Genomic DNA, 17,865 nt, shown 5'->3' on the forward strand with positions numbered 1-17,865 from the left:
ATTTTTGAGAGACAGAGAGATCATGAACAGGGGAGGGGCAGAGAGAGAGGGAGACAGAGAACCCCAGGAGGGCTCAAACCCACGAACCGTGAGATCATGACCTGACCTGAGCCAAAGTCAGACGCTTAAGCGACTGAACCTGCCAGGCGCCACTGTGCGTTGTTCTTAAAGATTTTTTAAGTAATCTCTTTCCCAACATGAGGCTCAAACTTACAACCCCAAGATCAAGAGTCGCACAGTCTACCAGCCAAGCGCCCCTCAATTTATGTTTTTTTATTTTTTTTTTAATGTTTATTTATTTTTGAGACAGAGAGAGACAGAGCATGAACGGGGGAGGGTCAGAGAGAGAGGGAGACACAGAATCTGAAGCAGACTCCAGGCTCTGAACCATCAGCCCAGAGCCCGATGCGGGGCTCGAACTCACGGACTGTGAGATCATGACCTGAGCTGAAGTCGGATGCTTAACCAACTGAGCCACCCAGGCACCCCCAATTTATGTTTTTAATATACCAAGACATACTTCCCCCATATCCTTCCCCACTTCATGGACTATTTCTAGCCTTTTGCCTATGTATTTGTAGAATATCTTCTTTTTTTATTAAAAAAAAATTTTTAATGTTTATTTTTGACAGAGAAGAGAGAGGGAGACACAGAATCCAAAGCAGGCTTCCAGGCTCCAAGCTGTCAGCACACAGCCCAACGCAGGGCTTGAACTCAGGAGCCGTGAGATCATGACCTGAGCTGAAGTCGAATGCTTAACTGAGCCACCCAGGCACCCCATGCAGAATATATTTTAATATAGTATAGACATTAATCATTTGGCATTTAACATAACACTTCACTTTATTGTCTTCCTTTAATTTTTATTTTTTTAAAACGTTCATTTATTTTGAGAGAGAAGGAGAATGCGAGCAGGGAAGAGGCAGAGAGGGAGGTGGGGAGAGAATTCCAAGCAGGCTCTTGGCTGTTAGCACGGAGCCTGATGTGGGGCTCTATCTCACAAATTGTTGAGATCATGACCTGAGCCAAGATCAAGAGTCTGAAGCTTAACTGACTGAGCCACCTAGGTGTCCCTCAAATTTTGTTTCTATATAGTCACATCAGTCAATTTCTTGAATAAATTCAAAGGTGGAAAAACTATTCCTTCTAGGATGACTTGTTAAGTAAAGAATACTACAATTCATGGTAGCCCATAATTCAAAAGGATTCACACAAACAAAATAACACACACGGAAAAAAAATGTTTGCTTATATAACATTTATTGGACACAAACCAAATGTGTTATTTTTAGCCCGTTTTCCAAATAACTAAGGTTACAAATCTACCTTGTCTTGTACTAGAAAACAGAATTTTAAAAATTAGTTGGCATAAACATGGTAATAAATTACATAATTCCCTCCCAAATTCTTTGTATTTAAAGTTTTCTACAGTTATACACTAACAGGATCCAAAGTTTACCACATTTTTCTGTAGAACAGAACTCATAGGATTCTTGAAGATTAAATACAAAGCATATTATTTGGATTATCCCAGGAGGTAGATCACATGATTAGATCTCTTCTCAAGATGAAGAAATGAGATCTAGAAAGGTTACAAAATTGCCTAAGATCATACAGTTATTAAAGTGGTTGGGGCGCCGGGGTGGCTCAATCCATGGGATCCGAATAAATTCACAAAGATCGGGGCGCCTGGGTGGCTCAGTCAGTTAAGTGTCGTGTCCGACTTTGGCTCAGGTCATGATCTCACGGTTTTTGAGTTCGAGCTCTGTGTTGGGCTCTCTGCTGACAGCCCAGAGCCTGGAGCCTGCTTCAGATTCTCTTTCTCTCTTTCTCTCTCTCTCGCTCTCTCTGCCCCTCCCCTGCTCGTGCTCTGTCTTTCTCTCAAAAATAAACATTAAAAAAACTTTTTTAATAAAAAAATTCACAAAGATCAAAAGGGGAAATTTCAGAGTTTAAGATCTTATGTGCAGAATGAACTCAAAGTCAAACAAAAAGAACTCAGGTTTCTTGGCAGTTGGGAAGGAAGAATAAAACTAGAAAAGTGGTATCTCCAACAGAAATGGTTTAATTACTTATTTAATAAGTTTATAAGTTTAATTACTTACTCGGGCATTGAGAATAGGGACAAGAGAAGTTGGTATAAACTCCATTCAGTAGACACCGGGTCTGATGTGCCAGTGTCCTGTACAAGGGGAGACAGTCAAATGGTGGACATACGCGGAGCTAAGAGCTGTGCCAGACCTCAAGGCAAGCACCATCACTCCCAGCACTGCTGCAACTTTTGGGTTTGTCACTGCATCAGACTGGGAGCCCCTAGATGCTGTGTCTTTCACCTCTGCTTCCCTAGCTTCTAGCAATAACTGGCACATTTTAAGTGTTAAATAAATGTTTGACAAACATGAATAAATGCATTCCTATGGGACCTGCTTTATACTTATTACAATCTCTCCACTTTTTTCTCCTAGAAAACAAATTCCCACTGCATCAGCCTGTCCATAAAAAGAATAAGCAGCCTCATGAGGCAATGAACGTTGCTTGGTTCACAGGACAGTTTAAGCAGAAAATGGGCTGTTGTATGGAGTGAGGTGTCAGGTAAAACACTGGACTATAAATTAGTAATTTTCACTTCAAAGTTTTTGTTTTTAATCTCTGTTCAACACCTTTCAGAAAACCATTTGCTTTCTCCCTAGTTGTCTCCCGACAAGAACATCCAGCTCTTGATTTCAGCTCAGGTCATGATCTCAGGGTTGTGGGATAGAGCCTGGAGCCCGCTTGAGATTCTTATTCTCTCTCTCTCTCTCTCTCTGCCCCCTCCCTTGCTTACATGTGCTGTATTAAAAACAAAAAAAATTTTTTTAAAGATAACTGGCTGTTTAAAGTAAAAATGGCAACAACTAATTATTGTAGGAGTGATCTTTCTTTCTTAAAAAAAATTATTTTTAAGTCATCTCCACACCCAATGTGGGGCTTGAACTCACAACCCCGAGATCAAAAGTCCCATACTCCATCAACTGCACCAGCCAGGAGCCCCTGGAATTTATATTTATTATCACACTTCTTTTACATAGAAGTAAAAGTAGTAAAACAATAGAAGTAAAAACAATATCACAAAAAGCAGAGAGAAAGGAAATGGAAATATACTGTTGTAAGGTTATCATATAATACAAGAAGTGATTTAATATTGAAAGTAGATTGTAATAACTTAAAGATGGCTGTAGTAAACCCAAAATCAACTATTAAAATAACAAAACAATGTTACAGCTAATAAACCAATCAATGAAGGACATACTATGCAATCATAAAAATAAATGAGACAAAGAGAATAAATAGGAGGATGGTGGATTTAAACCCTATGACATCAACAATCACATTAAATGTAAACAGGCTAAATATTCAATTAAAAGGCAGAAATTGGGGCACCTGGATGGCTCAGTTGGTTAAGTGCCTGACTTTGGTTCAGGTCATGATCTCGCAGTTCATGAGTTCGAGCCTTGCATTGGGCTCTGTGCTGACAGCTCAGAGCCTGGAGCCTCCTTCAAATTCTGTGTCTCCCTCTCTCTCTGGCCTTCCCGCGCTCATGCTCTGTTTCTCTTTCTCTCTCAAAAATGAATAAACATTTAAATAAATAAATAAATAAATAAATAAATAAATGGCAGAAATTGTCAGACTAAATAAACAAGATCTAACTATATGCTGCCTACACAGAAATCCACTTTAGGTATAAAGCCACAAAGAGATTAAATGCAAAACTATGGAGAAAGATGTAACATGTTAACAGTAATCAAAAGAAAGGAGGAGGGGCACCTGGGTGGCTCAGTCCGTTGAGCATTTGACTTCAGCTCAGGTCATGATCTCACAGCTCGTGAGTTCAAGCCCCGTGTCGGGCTCTGTGCTGACAGCTCAGAGCCTGGAGCCTGCTTCAGATTCTGTGTCTCCCTTTCTCTCTGCTCCTAACCCACTCACATTCTTTGTCTCTCTCAAAAATAAATAGGAAGGAAGGAAGGAAGGAAGGAAGGAGAAAAAGAAAGGAGGAAAGAAAGAGAGAAAGAAAGAAAGAAAAGGAAGGAGTAAATGACATGCCTGAGTGTCTTTTAATTTCAGCTCAGGTCATGATCTCAAGATTTGTGGGATTGAGCCCCACGTCGCGCTCTGTGCTGACAGGCAAAGCCTTCTTAGGATTCTCTCTCTCTGTCTCTCTGCCCTTCCCCTGCTTGCTCACTTTCTCTCTCAAAATAAATGAACATGTTTTTTTAAAAAAAAGAGGAGGGGCCCCTGGGTGGCTCAGGTCATGATCTCACGGTTCAGGAAATTGAGCCCCACATTGGGCTCTGTGCTAGCAGTGTGGAGCCTGCTTGGGATTCTCTCTCTCTACCCCTCCCCCATCTATTCTTTATATAAATAAATAAACTTTATTTAAAAACTTAATTAAGAAGGAGAAGTAACTATATATTACCAGAAAAAGTTTATTTCAGAGCAATGAATAGCCTTAAATAAAGGTCCTTTTACAATGATAAAGGGGTCAATTCATCAATACAACATAAAAATTCACATGTTTATACACATATTAACAGAGCCTCAAGAGAGGAAGCAAAAACTGATAGAATTAAGAACAATTGACAAATCCACAATTAATAGTTGGAGATTTCAACACCGCTCACTCAATAACTCACAGAATAAACAGTAAGCATATAAAAAACAAATACTACTTACTATCAACCACTAAACCACAAAACCACTGACATTTAGAGTACGCTCCACCCAACAGCAAAATAACTCAATTTTTTCAAGGACACAGAGAACTCGTACTGAGATAGACCGTATCCTAGGCCATTATCAAAGTTGCAATACATTTGAAATTATTCAAATCATACAAAGTATGTGCTCTGATCACAATAGAATTAAATTGGATAATCACTCAAATTGACTATCTTCCCCTATTCTCTCTCTTATCATCGAAAAATCTCCATACGAATGACCCAAAAGAACTGTTTTCCTCTTCTCCTCCACCCTCAAAATACACCTCCTTACATTTCCAAGACCAATTACTAACACTTTTTTTCAGAAAGTTTTATTCAGAAAGTTTTATTTTCCCTATAAAACAAACAACAAGAGGTGCCTCGGTGGTTCAGTGGGTTAAGCGCCCGACTCTTGATTTCAGCTCAGGTCATGATCTCATGGTTTGTGAGATCAAGCCCCGTGTCAGGTGCTGCACTGACAGCTCAGACCCTGCATGGGATTCTCTCTCTGCCCCTCACCCACTCATGCCCTCTCAAAAATAAACAAACTTGGGGCACTCACGTGGCTCAGTCGGTTAAACGTTCGACTTCAGCTCAGGTCATGAACTCACGGTTTGTGAGTTAGAGCCCAGAATATGGCTCTCTGCTCTCAGCGCACTGAGCCTGCTTCAGATCCTGTCTCCCTCTCTCTCTCTACCCCTCCCACGCTTGCATAAAATACAACCACACTTTCTCTCTCTCAAAAATAAACATTAAAATAAATAAATAAACTAAAAAAAAAAAAAAGAATAAGACACAATTTAGGATTACTGAACACACATGTGCTAGGAAGCATACAAAGTGCTCATTTATTTTAATCCTCATAAAATCTTATCTTTTAGATAAGAATCAGGTTCATGAAAATTGAGTAATGTAGACAAAGTCAGCTACTGGCACAGGTTGGTTCAAACAGGCTAGTTTAACTCCAAAGTCTTTTATTTTTGCTATGCAGTATTTTCTTAACTCCAATATCCAATAAGGCATTGATTTATAAATTACTTCACAATGCTCTCAAATACAGCATGCCCATCTGAATCTGCATATGTAAAATACCTTAAGAATTGAAAACTACCTAAATGGCTAATAACTGATGATGAGTGGTGAATAAACTATGGTAACATCTATGTGATGGAACAGTACACATATCAATAAGCCTAGATACCACCAAGCTACCAAAACTACTTGCCAATGATAACTTCTACAGTGCCAAATTCAATGGTCAATTCTTATTCAACCTTTTAAGCTATATATATTTTTAAAATGTTTAATTTGTTTCTGTTAAATTTCTAAGAATAGGGGCGCCTGTGTGGCTCAGTCGGTTAAGCGTCCGACTTCAGCTCAGGTCACGATCGCACAGCTCGTGGGTTCGAGCCCCGCGTCGGGCTCTGTGCTGACAGCTCGGAGCCTGGAGCCTGCTTCCGATTCTGTGTCTCCTTCTCTATTCCTCCCCTGCTCACGCTCTCTCTCTCAAAAATAAATAAAGATTAAAAAAAATTAAATTTCTAAAAATATTTTAGAGAGAGAGCATGTGAGCAAGCGGGGGAGGGACACAGAGGGAGGGAGACAGAGGATCCAAAGCGGGCTCTGTGCTGACAGCAGAGAGCCTGATTCAAGGCTCAAACTCAAGAACCGTGAGATCATGACCTGAGCCGAAATCAAGAGTCAGATGCTTAACCGTCTGAGCCACCCAGGCACTCCTAAGCTGTATTTGATATACCTGATTACTCCTTCCTCTCCAAAATACTTTTTTTTTTTTTCCACTTGGCTTCCCTGATACCATACTCTTCTGGCTCTTATTTTTCAGTTCCTATTTCAGTGTCACTTCTCCTTTTCTAAACTTCTAAATACATGTCCTGATTTTTATCCTATCTTGTTACCCTATCTTTTTCAGTGTTCTTTGCAGGTTCCTCCAGCCAGAATTCAACTTGTAAATGATGTCCCATTTGCTTCAACATTTCCCTGAACTTTAGGCCTGAAATTCAACTGCTACTCTACATCTCCTGGATGTCTTAATAGGCCCCACATTTATCATACCACAATCCTCCCATCCTCCAAAGACCTACTCCATTTTCAGTTTTCCAAATCTAAGTAAATGGCTCCACTATTCATGTGGTTCCTCTGGTCAAAAACCTTCAAGTCAGCCTCACTCCTAGCCAAACCATTGGCAAATCCTTCCAACCACTCCTTACCACCTCCACTACTACCACTCTGATTCAAGCCACCTTCATTTCTTTTTTTTTTTATGTTTTTATTTATTTTTGAGACAGAGAGAGACAGAGCGTGAGCAGGGGAGGAGCAGAGAGAGAGGGTGACACAGAATCCAGAGCAGGCTTCAGGCTCTGAGCTATCAGCACAGAGCCCGACGCGGGGCTCGAACTCACAGACTGTGAGATCATGACCTGAGCCGAAGTCGGACGTTCAACCAACTGAGCCACCCAGGCACCCCAAGCCACGTTCATTTCTAACCAGGACTACTGTAAAAGCAAAATCTTCTAACTGGTTTCCTAGTTTATGCTCTTATCCCTCTCAAATCTGTTCTCCAAAAAGTAACCCCAGTAAAGCTCTTAAAAAGTAAGGCAGATCATGTCCCTCTCCTGCTCAAAACTCTATTGGAATAAAATCAAAAATCTTTACCAACATGCCCATATGACCATAGTTCACTTCCTGGTCTCATCTCCTTCCATCCTCCCTCTTGCTCATTCTGACTCAGAAATACCTGTATCCTCACTGTTCCTCAGACTGCACCAAATATGCCATGCTTTCTCTCTCTCTGCCTGTCCCCCCTCTCTAAAAATAATATATATTCTTAAAAAAAAAAAGAAAGAGTGGGGGCACCTAGGTGGGTCAGTCAGTTAAGCATCAGACTATTGATCTTGGCTCAGTTCATGATCCCACAGTTCGTAAGATAAGTCCCAAGTCGGGCTCTGCACCGACAGTGCAGAAATAAATAAACAAAATATATAAACAATTTTTAAAAAGGTGGCTCAGTCGGTTAAACGTCTGACTCTTGATTTTGGCTCAGGTCATCACGATCTTAGGACTCATGGGTTCGAGCTGGCAACTGGTTCTGCTCTGACAGGGTGGAGCCTGCTTGGGATTCTCTTTCTCCTTCTCTCAAAATAAGTAAACATCAAAAAAAGAAAAAGAAAAGACAAGACAAATATGCCATGCTTTTGTCCCAAGACTTCTGCACTTGCACTTGCTATTTTCACTGCTTGGAACGCTGTTTTCATCATTACTGGCAGGACTTTCTCATTCAAGTCTGCTCAAAAGTCACTTCCTTAATGAAATGCCCCCCCTGGGGTGCCTGGCTAACTCAGTTACTAGGCATGCCAGCCAGGTACCCCCTCGGTAACTCTTTCCTAGGTAGAGACCTAATCTCTCTACTATATAAAGAGTTCCAAGAACAAAAACAAAAACAACAAAAACCTACCCCCCAGAACACCCAACAATCCAAAAAGAGAGGGGCAAGGGACACAAGCAGACATTCCATGGCAACCACCCCCCCCCCCCCAACAAATTCCCCTTAAAATGTTACACAACATGGATGAACCTTGAAAAAAATAATGTCAGGAGTGCCTGGGTGGCTCAGTTGGTTGAGCATCCAACTTTGGCTCAGGTTATGATCTCATAGTTAATGGGTTCGGGCCTCACATCAGGCTCTGTGCTGACAGCTCAGAGCCTGAAGCTTGCTTTGGATTCTGTGTCTCCCTCTCTCTCTGCTCCTCCCTCATTCATGCTGTCTCTCAAAAATAAATAAAAGTTAAAAAAAAAAAAAAAAAAGAAGAAGCCTCTTAGACTAGAATATGATGAAGGATGTTTGGGAAGTAGCCATAGAGAAGGCTGAACAGGGAAGTCAAAGACCAGTTTGCAAGAGAGTCTTAGCATACCATGGAACCTCAAATTAAAGCATGTAAGTAGTGATGAATAAAGGAACCTCACATGTGGTCCACAGACCACCTTCATCAGAATTACCCAGAGCGCGTGTTGAAAACGCTCATTCTCACATTCTATTTACCCAACTGCCACTCCCAGACCTACCGAATCAGAATCTAACCAAGCTTCCATGGTTGAACATGTAGGTTGTTTATAGTGGTCTGTTGTAATACTCAACTCGGTACACACACCCATTTCTAAAAGAATTGCTGGTGAACCGTTGTACATTGCAAAAGATATTTTTGCATGTTTACAAAAAAAGGTCAATTTCTTTGCCCTCTAGCTCTCCAAAAATTCTAAAGCTTTTGATTTGTATTACTAAATTACCCTTCCAAAAAGCCGGTACCTATTTATTTATATTTCCACTATCAGAGTATGAGAATCTGGTTCCCTCATTTCCTCACCAATGATTTCAATATATTTTTTAAGAAACAAAGTCTGGGTTAATAAGAGTTTAAATTATAAGAAGTTTTAGACTATCACAATCACTAGGGAAATTCAAACAAAAACCATGAGATACCACATCACACCCATCAAGATGGCTATTACCAAAAAAGAAAAGAGAAGAACAAATGTCAACAAAGCCATGGAGAAACTGGATCCTTGTTGAGCACTGCTGGTGGGAATCTAAAATGGTGCAGTTGCTATAGAAAACAGTTCGGTTACAGTTTCCTCAAAATATTAAATATACAATTACCTTATGATCTAGCAATTCTCCTGGGTATATAGTGAAAGAAACAAAAGCAGAGATGCCAAGAGATTTTGTATACTCGTGTTCACTGTAGAATTATTCACAAGAGCCAAAAAAGGTAGAAGCAACCCAACTGTCCACTGACAGATGAATAAACAAAACATGACATTTTGTAATATACAATGGAATATTTTTCAGCCTCGAAAGGAAGGAAATTCTGACACATGGATGAACCTTGACAACATTTTGTTAAGTGAAAGAAGTCAGTCACAAAAGGCAAATGTTACATGATTGTACTTACATGAGGTACCTACAATAGTCAAATTCATAGAAACAGAAAATAAAATGGTGATTGCCAGGGGCTGAGAGGAACAGGGAACTAGTGTTTAATGGGTACAGTTTCTGCTGGGAAGATTCAAAAGTTCGGGAGATGGTCATACAACGATATAAATTTACTTAATGCCCCAAAGCTATACACATTATATTTTTTAATTTTTTAATTTTTAATTCATTTTTTAAATATATTTTTAATGTTCATTTATTTTTGAGAGAGAGAGGGGGAGAGCATGAATGGGGGAGGGGCAGACAGAGGGGGAGACAGGATCTGAAACAGGTTCTGTGCAGACAGCAGTGAGCCTGATGTGGGGCTCGAACTCATGAACCAGAGATCATGACCTGAGCTGAAGTCAGACGCTTAACCAACTGAGCCACCCAGGTGCCCCAAAGTTATACACTTTAGAAAACGGTTAAAATGATAAATTTTATGTTAATACCACAAAAGGATAAAAAAGTTTTAGACTAAAATTCATTCATGCAATTGGTACTTATCTATCATCAAGAAGCTTGCAATGTAGTAGTTTGTAGGATATTTACAAACACGTTTTAAAAACTACAGTTGTATTCAAAAGATATTTACTATACAGTTATATATGCTAAAGAACAGAGAACTAGAAGAAGCGATCTGTTAACTTTCAACATATTTTATAGTGTAGTGACACTACAGGGAAATGCTTTACTTTTCAGTTTATCTGATACATTTTTTCCATTGCAAGCTCTTTACTATAACGTTGGCCACAAAAACAGTTAATCCAAAAATACCACTTTCATATATATCTTTGGAATAGACTCATGTAAAAAAAGCTCCCAAGGGTTCCAAATCAACAACGAAAAAACCCAATAACTTGTCCCTTGTCAATTTTTAATCTAAATGAAACTATAATAAACAGGAAATTAAAAATTTTCAAGTAAGTAGTGCTAAATTCTAAACGTTTTACAAATGCAACAACAAAGTCCAAATGGGTCAGAGCCAAGTTTTAATCTCCCTCTAATTAAAAAACAAACAAAAAACACCCCAAGCCTATTACAAACCAGATTTTAAAATCTTAGTTTCTTTTAAAAATTAAAAACAGGGGGGGCGCCTGGGTGGCTCAGTCGGTTGAGCGGCCGACTTCCGCTCAGGTCACGATCTCGTGGTCTGTGAGTTCGAGCCCCGCGTCAGGCTCTGTGCTGACAGCTCGGAGCCTGGAGCCTGTTTCCGATTCTTGTGTCTCCCTCTCTCTGACCCTCCCCCGTTCATGCTCTGTCTCTGTCTCAAAAATAAATAAACGTTTAAAAAAAAAAAAATTAAAAACAGGGGCGCCTGGGTGGCTCAGTTGGTTAACCATTCAACTTCGACTCAGGTCATGATCTCACAGTTCATGAGTTCGAGCCCGGCACTGGGCTCTGTGCTGACAGCTCAGTGTCTGGAGCCTGCTTCAGATTCTGTTGTCTCCCTCTCTCTCTGCCCCTCCCCCACTTGTACTCTGTCTCTCAAAAATAAATAAACATTAAAAAAAATTAAAATAAAAAGAAACCCAACTCATTTTCTCAGAGTTCCTCGAAACTGAGGGTCAGGCCTGTGATCGGTGTGTGCTCTGCTGGTGAGATGCACCATCAAGAGTAATTCCACGGACAGCAGGAAGGATCTGGCAAAGTCTGCTCTGGGGAGAGCAGGACTGAGCAAGGGAGAGCTACCAACTTTCAGGGGTCCCAGCTTCTGGGTCCTGGGCTCAGCCGCAGTGTGATCTAATGCCAGCAGTGGAGTCTCTTGGAGACTTGCCCCAGTGGGGTTGGTCTCTGGCCCTCTGGGCATATAGGGAGTCGGCCAGCTCTCTCAAATCCTTAATAAATTAAAAAAAAATTTTTTATTATTTATTGTTGAGAGAGAGAGAGAGAGAGAGAGAGAGAGAATATGAATGTGAGTGGGGGAGGGGCAGAGAAAGACAGAGGGAGACACAGAATCTGAAGCAGGCTCCAAGCTGTCTGCACAGAGCCCAACGTGGGGCTTGAACCCACGAACCGTGAGATCATGACCACTCACACTCTGTCTCTGACTCTCTCAAAAATAAACATTAAAAAAATGTGTCTTAATAAAAACAAAGTCCAGGATGAACTAAAACTAATATTCTAGAATAGTGATTCCTAACCTTGAATTTTATGACAACAAGACAGTGCAAGCACTGAACTTGGAGGTAAGAGATTCTAACAGGCACTTCAGGAGTATTTCTCCCCACCCCACCCCGTTTTTTTTTTTCATTTGTGAAATAAGTGGAGAATATCAGATGATTTCTAAGATCTTGCCTATTAACATTTAATGAAAATAACCTCAGGCAGAATAAAATTCATAAAACAACCAACAAATTATGTGGCATTCAGAACTCTAAGGAGCAGGAAAGAAGTAACTGCAGTGAAATGAAACAACGACAAGATGTCAAATTTTCAAAAAGGCATTTCCCAAACAGTCATCCCCCCGGAAAATTTATGGTTGAATAAAACTAAAAAAATGTAATATTGACTCACCATGATTCTAAAGTATTAACTATCTGGGCATCCCAGATCATAAGCTGAGCAATCCACTAAGAATCGTGCTAGTGACTCACACTCCTGAATGAGACTGCTTTATGTGCAGAGACAAGGCATCAATTAAAGGGTTTACAATGAAGTTTTGTTTAACTGGAATGCTTTAAGTGGAAGTTAATTCTGCATGAGCGATAATAGAGGTTTAATAACTAGCTAGTGACAATTTCTAAGCAAAAGCATCATGGCAGCTCACTAGCAAACAGTAATCTATGTATTACAAACACACAAACAACTTGTTTTCAAAAGAGGTCTTGGCTATGGACATTATTGGAGAAACACAAAATTTAATTTATTGTGAGTCAAATTATAAAACCTAGTGGAAAGTAGTTTGAAATCTCGGCTCTATTAACCAACAAGGAAACAAAGTACATCACTATGAGCTGAAGTGTCAATTTGTGCGGGCAAAAAGCCACTCTGTTTAAATGTAAGAACCTTCAGGAACCAGCTGGAGAAGTAAGGGGAACCTGGGATAATGCATTCATTCACATCCTAAGTGGTACTGTCTTCATGTAAAAAAGGACAATATTGGTACACTTGTCCAAAACAGCCTGAGTTTAGGTCAAATCAACTGTCTGAATAATCATCAGTCTAGGAGAATGAACATGTCTAAGACAAAATAAAAAATGTGTAACATTTCCAATATGACTGCATATAACTACATGTTGTCCAATATGACAACATAAAATTTGCAAAAAAATACCATCATCCACTGATGGTGAGGGCAGTCTGATACAACCTTTCCGGAAGGCACTGTGGTTAATATTTATCAGGAACTTTAAAATGTTTATATCCTTTGATCAGTAATTCCACATCTAGTAATTTATCTAAAATAAGTGCCCAATATAAGATAAACTTTATACAATTTACGACATAACTTCATGATGAAATACTGCATAACTACTATAAATCCTGTTTTAGAAAAGAGACCACAAAATTCAAATGCATACAATTATTTAAAGACAAAAACTAAGACTAGTGGTTGCCTAGACCTGAAAGAGATGGTGGGGTGGGGTGGGGGGAGGGAGTGACTGCTAGTAAGTATGAGGTTTCTTTTTGGAGGAATGAAAAGATTCTAAAATTAAATTGTGGTGATGGCTACACAACCCTGTGAATATAATAAAATTTTTGAATTGTACATTTCAAATAGGTAAACTGTATGGTGTGTATGAATTCTATCTCACTCAAGCTGTTTAAGATACCAGTGAGGGGATACAAGTAACTGAAACAAGAAAATGGGGCCTGGAAAACAGGCACCAACCAAAGGGTGTGGGGCGGTGGGGGGGGGGGGTGCCTACTGCTTATTAGCTACAACTATGGGAGTTATCAGACTGTCCTATCTTTCAAAAGAAGTCTTCGAGGGGTGCCTGAGTGGCTCAGTTGGTTAAGCGTCTGACTTTGGCTCAGAACATGATCTCGCAGTTCATGAGGTCGAGCCCCACATCGGACTCTGTGCTGACCACTCAGGGCCTGGAGTCTGCTTTGGTTTCTGTCTCCCTCTCTCTATGCCCCTCCCCTGCTCGCACTGTCTCTCAAAAATAAATAAAGGTTAAAAAATGAAAACAAGGGGCGCCTGGGTGGCTCAGTCGGTTAAGCGGCCGACTTCGGCTCAGGTCATGATCTCGCGGTCCGTGAGTTCAAGCCCCGTGTCAGGCTCTGTGCTGATAGCTCAGAGCCTGGAGCCTGTTTCAGATTCTGTGTCTCCCTCTCTCTGACCCTCCCCTGTTCATGCTCTGTCTCTCTCTGTCTCAAAAATAAATAAACGTTAAAAAAAAAAAATAAAAAAAAAAAATGAAAACAAGATGCCTTTGACCTGGATTTTTATGTGAAGTCTGATTTTCATACAAATTTTTGATTGCAGTGTAAAATACCTACAGGAAGATAAACAGAAGCATGCAGCTCAGTGAACTTTCACAAACTGAATACACCTATGTAACCAGCACTAAAATCAAAAACAATCACACCCTTCCTACCCAAAGGGAAACCGCCACCCTTACCTTTAACAGTACAGAGTACTTTAGCCCAGGGATAGGTCTTTGTTATGAGACAGTTGTGTGCACTGTAGGGTGCTCTGAAGCAACCCTGGTCTCTTCCAGTTGTGGCAACCAAAGATGCCTCCAGACACTGCCAAATGCCCCTTGGGGAACAATATTACACCACACTGAGACCCACTGGTTTACCCTGTTCTTGAGCTTAATATAAATGGGGGGCACCTGGGTGGCTCAGTCGGTTGAGCGTCCGACTTCGGCTCAGGTCATGATCTCGCGGTCTGTGAGTTCTAGCCCCGCATCAGGCTCTGTGCTGGCAGCTCAGAGCCTGGAGCCTGCTTTCGATTCTGTGTCTCCCTCTCTCTCTGCCCCTCCCCTGCTCATGCTCTGTCTCTCTCTCTGTCAAAAATAAATAAACATTAAAAAAAAAAAAAATTAAAAAAAATATAAATGGAATCCTACAAAATGGACTCTCTTGTATCAGAATCATAAAGAATATACTCTTTTGTGCCTGACTGCTTTTGTTCAGCATCTGTTGAGAGTCACCAATCCTGCTGCATTTAGCTCCAGTCTGTTCATTCTCTTTGCTTTATTATATTGCCATTGTGTGACTATATCACAAATTTATTCATTCCACTGCTGATGGGCATTTGAGCAGTTTCCAGTTTGAGGATATTATGAATAATGCTACTATGAACATTCCGTATAGGTCTTCTGGTGAATATATGTATGAATTCCTGTTGAATACCTAGAAGCAAAATTGTTATGTCAGCTTCAATAAGTTAGTACTTTTCCAAAGGGAGTTGTATCAATTTACACTCTTGTCTCCTTTTCTTTCATGCTAGCAATAGAAAAAAAAAGAAACTTAAATAATATTGAGCCAGATATCTTATAGCTGAATATATATATATATACCCTGACAATTTGTGACCCGTTTACAAAGAGTATTTCAGGGGCACATGGGTGGCTCAGTCAGTTAAGCATCCGACTCTTGATTTTGGCTGAGGTCATGATCTTGTGGTTTGTTAGATGGAGCCCCACATCAGGCTCTGCTGAAAAGCATGAAGCCTACTCGGGATTCTCTCTCTCCCTCTCTCTCTGCCCCTCCCAGGCTCACGTGCATGAACGTGCGCTCTCTCTCTCTCTCAAAATAAATAAACTTTTTAAAATAAATAGAATATTTCATTATATGGGAAAATGCTCACATGTAGTAAAGAGACAAAAAACAAAAAACCTCCAGTAACATAATATGCTTGAAAGGAAATACATCAACATTAACAATGGCCTATGAACGATTTCTCTTCAATTTGCTTTTTCAGTATTTTCTACAATAAACATGTAATAATGGAGTTGGCAAAGCTTTCCTATGCAACAAAAGCCTTGAGGGAAATTTAAAAAGTAGGTCGGGTACAAATTTCATTTTGCATACATTCATAAAGACCTAATTAAGTAATGGATAGATCACAGAAAAGTATAACGATCTCATAGAGCCATTGATACAGTTACTACCCACCCCTGTATACAGGGGTCCAAGACAGAACTTATATAAAATTCTACTCCAGAGTAAAAGAGAGTCTAGAGGGTAATTTTTAATTTGTAAGAGTGTATCACAAGATGGTAGTATATTTTTTAAGATTTTCTTTTAAGTTTATTTATTTAAGCAATCTCTACACCCAACATGGGGCCCAAACTCACCACCCTGAGCGAGCCAGGTGCCCCAAAAAAGTAGTATTCTGACATGATGGCTTATATAGCAGCTTACTATCATACTGTTGCTCCTCTCATTCCTTTAGAAACTCACTATAAAATGGTCCAGAAGCAACACAGAAAATTAACATATCCAACATTCCCTTGAAATATATAGTTATAATTGCTACCTGCTGGTTACTATCTGAGCTGAGTATTTGGAAAGAGACACCTTTATTTTAGAAAATGATTATTAAAGTAGCCACCAAAAACTTACCAGTCTCCATTATAAGTGAGTTCTATTAAATGTTTATTTGACATGTGAAAATGTTATAAAACTCTTACTTCCTGTCCTAATCACTCTACTTAATTTTCTCTACTTTGTATCAAGGATTCTTCTATTGGGACAAGAATATGCCCATAATATTCAGTACAAACCCAAGGGACATTTCTTCCAAGAGAAAATACTAAATGTTAATATACTACACTAGGTAAATTATTTAAACCAAAATCATGTTACTTTAATGCTCTGAAGATTAGCTAAACTGGAATCTTAAAAGATCACTATTCTGAGCACTGATCTCATCTCCATTTCCTTACTTTGAGTAACCATGCTGATATTTACGTAATTTCAAACCACAAAGGAAAAAAAATGACAGTTCTGAGGCAAAATAAATAAAAACCAGTAGAAAATAAACTTAAAAAAAAAAAAAAAAGTAAGCTCTAAGATCCCAGTAGGAAACAAACTTCTATTAAAAGCATTTTCCAGGGCGTGTAGGGGTGTGTCTGGGTGGCTCGGTTGAGCTCAGGTCACAATCTCATGGCTCATGGTTCAAGCCCACATGAGGCTCTGCGCTGACGGCATGGAGCCTGCTTGGGGTTTGTCTCTCTCTCTGCTCCTCCCTGGCTTGCTCTCTCTCAAAAAATTAAACATTTTTTTTTTTTAAAAGAGCATTTTCTGGGGTGCCTGGGTGGCTCCGTCAGTTAAGCGTTAGGCTCTTGGTTTCAGCTCAGATCATGATCTCACCATTCATGGGCTCGAGACATGTGTCAGGCCCATGCTGACAGTGTGGAGCCTGCTTGGGATTCTCTCTTCCTCTCTCTCTCTCAAAATAAATGAATCAACTTTAAAAACAAACAAATAAATAAAATGCTAAAGGGCAGGGCAGGGAGCACCTGGCTGGCTCAGTCTATGGAGTGTGCTATTCTTGATCTCCAGGTAGTAGTGAGTTCGAGTGCCATGTTACGCAAAGAGCTTACTTTAAAAATATTCTCAGGCACCTGAGTGACTCAGTCAGTTCAGCGTTTCAGCTCAGGATATGATCTCACAGTTTGTGGGTTCAAGACCCGCATCAGGCTCTGCACTTCTGCACTGTCTGTGCGGAGCCCACGTGGGATTCTCTCTCTCTCTCTTTCTCTAAATAAATAAATACATACATACATACATACTAAGCCTGATTTAAATTTCTCATTGAACTAGTAACCATAATTAACTGGTAGCCAAAATAAATCTATTCAGTAGAATGCTTTGCAAGCTATGCATATATAGTTTCCTTCCCAGGATATACCTCAAATCATAAACACATTTTCCATCCTCTTCTTTTCTGAGTTCAAGTATAATAGGATACAATGGCTTCAGATACACAATTCAATAGAACTGAGACACTCTGAGACACTCTCCCAATTCCTAACAATTTGTCCAAACTCAAAGAAAAACTTTCCTAAGTCAATCTGAGAAGTGCACATCTGCTTGACCTGCTCAACACACAATAAATATATACAAAGCTTTTACTCTGAATAACATGAACATCTACTACTGAACTAGAATGTAAGGTCAAAGCAAGCTAGTCGAGTTAGACACATGAACAATAAAACCCCTTTCAGAAAGTATTAT

At 39.8% G+C, this 17,865-nt stretch overlaps 1 protein-coding gene across 5 annotated transcripts in view; it reads right to left on the minus strand.

Moving 5' to 3' along the window:
• Nucleotides 1–17,865, minus strand: part of GJC1 (gap junction protein gamma 1) — a 38,399-nt gene that overhangs the window by 9,265 nt on the left and 11,269 nt on the right. Inside the window, exons 1-2 of one of the 5 annotated variants that reach the window (XM_060645881.3) lie at nt 3,421–4,371; nt 2,106–2,182 (exon numbers count right to left, since the gene is read on the minus strand). The exons of 3 other annotated variants lie outside the window; for them this stretch is intronic. The gene's annotated coding sequence lies outside the window, so the exon portion shown is untranslated. Of the gene's footprint in view, nt 1–2,105; nt 2,183–3,420; nt 4,372–17,865 lie in introns of those variants that run through there. One more of the 5 variants, XM_060645883.3, reaches the window with a different exon arrangement.

Source organism: Panthera onca, chromosome E1, assembly GCF_046562875.1.
Source record: "Panthera onca isolate mPanOnc1 chromosome E1, mPanOnc1 haplotype 2, whole genome shotgun sequence".
Taxonomy (NCBI): domain Eukaryota; kingdom Metazoa; phylum Chordata; class Mammalia; order Carnivora; family Felidae; genus Panthera; species Panthera onca.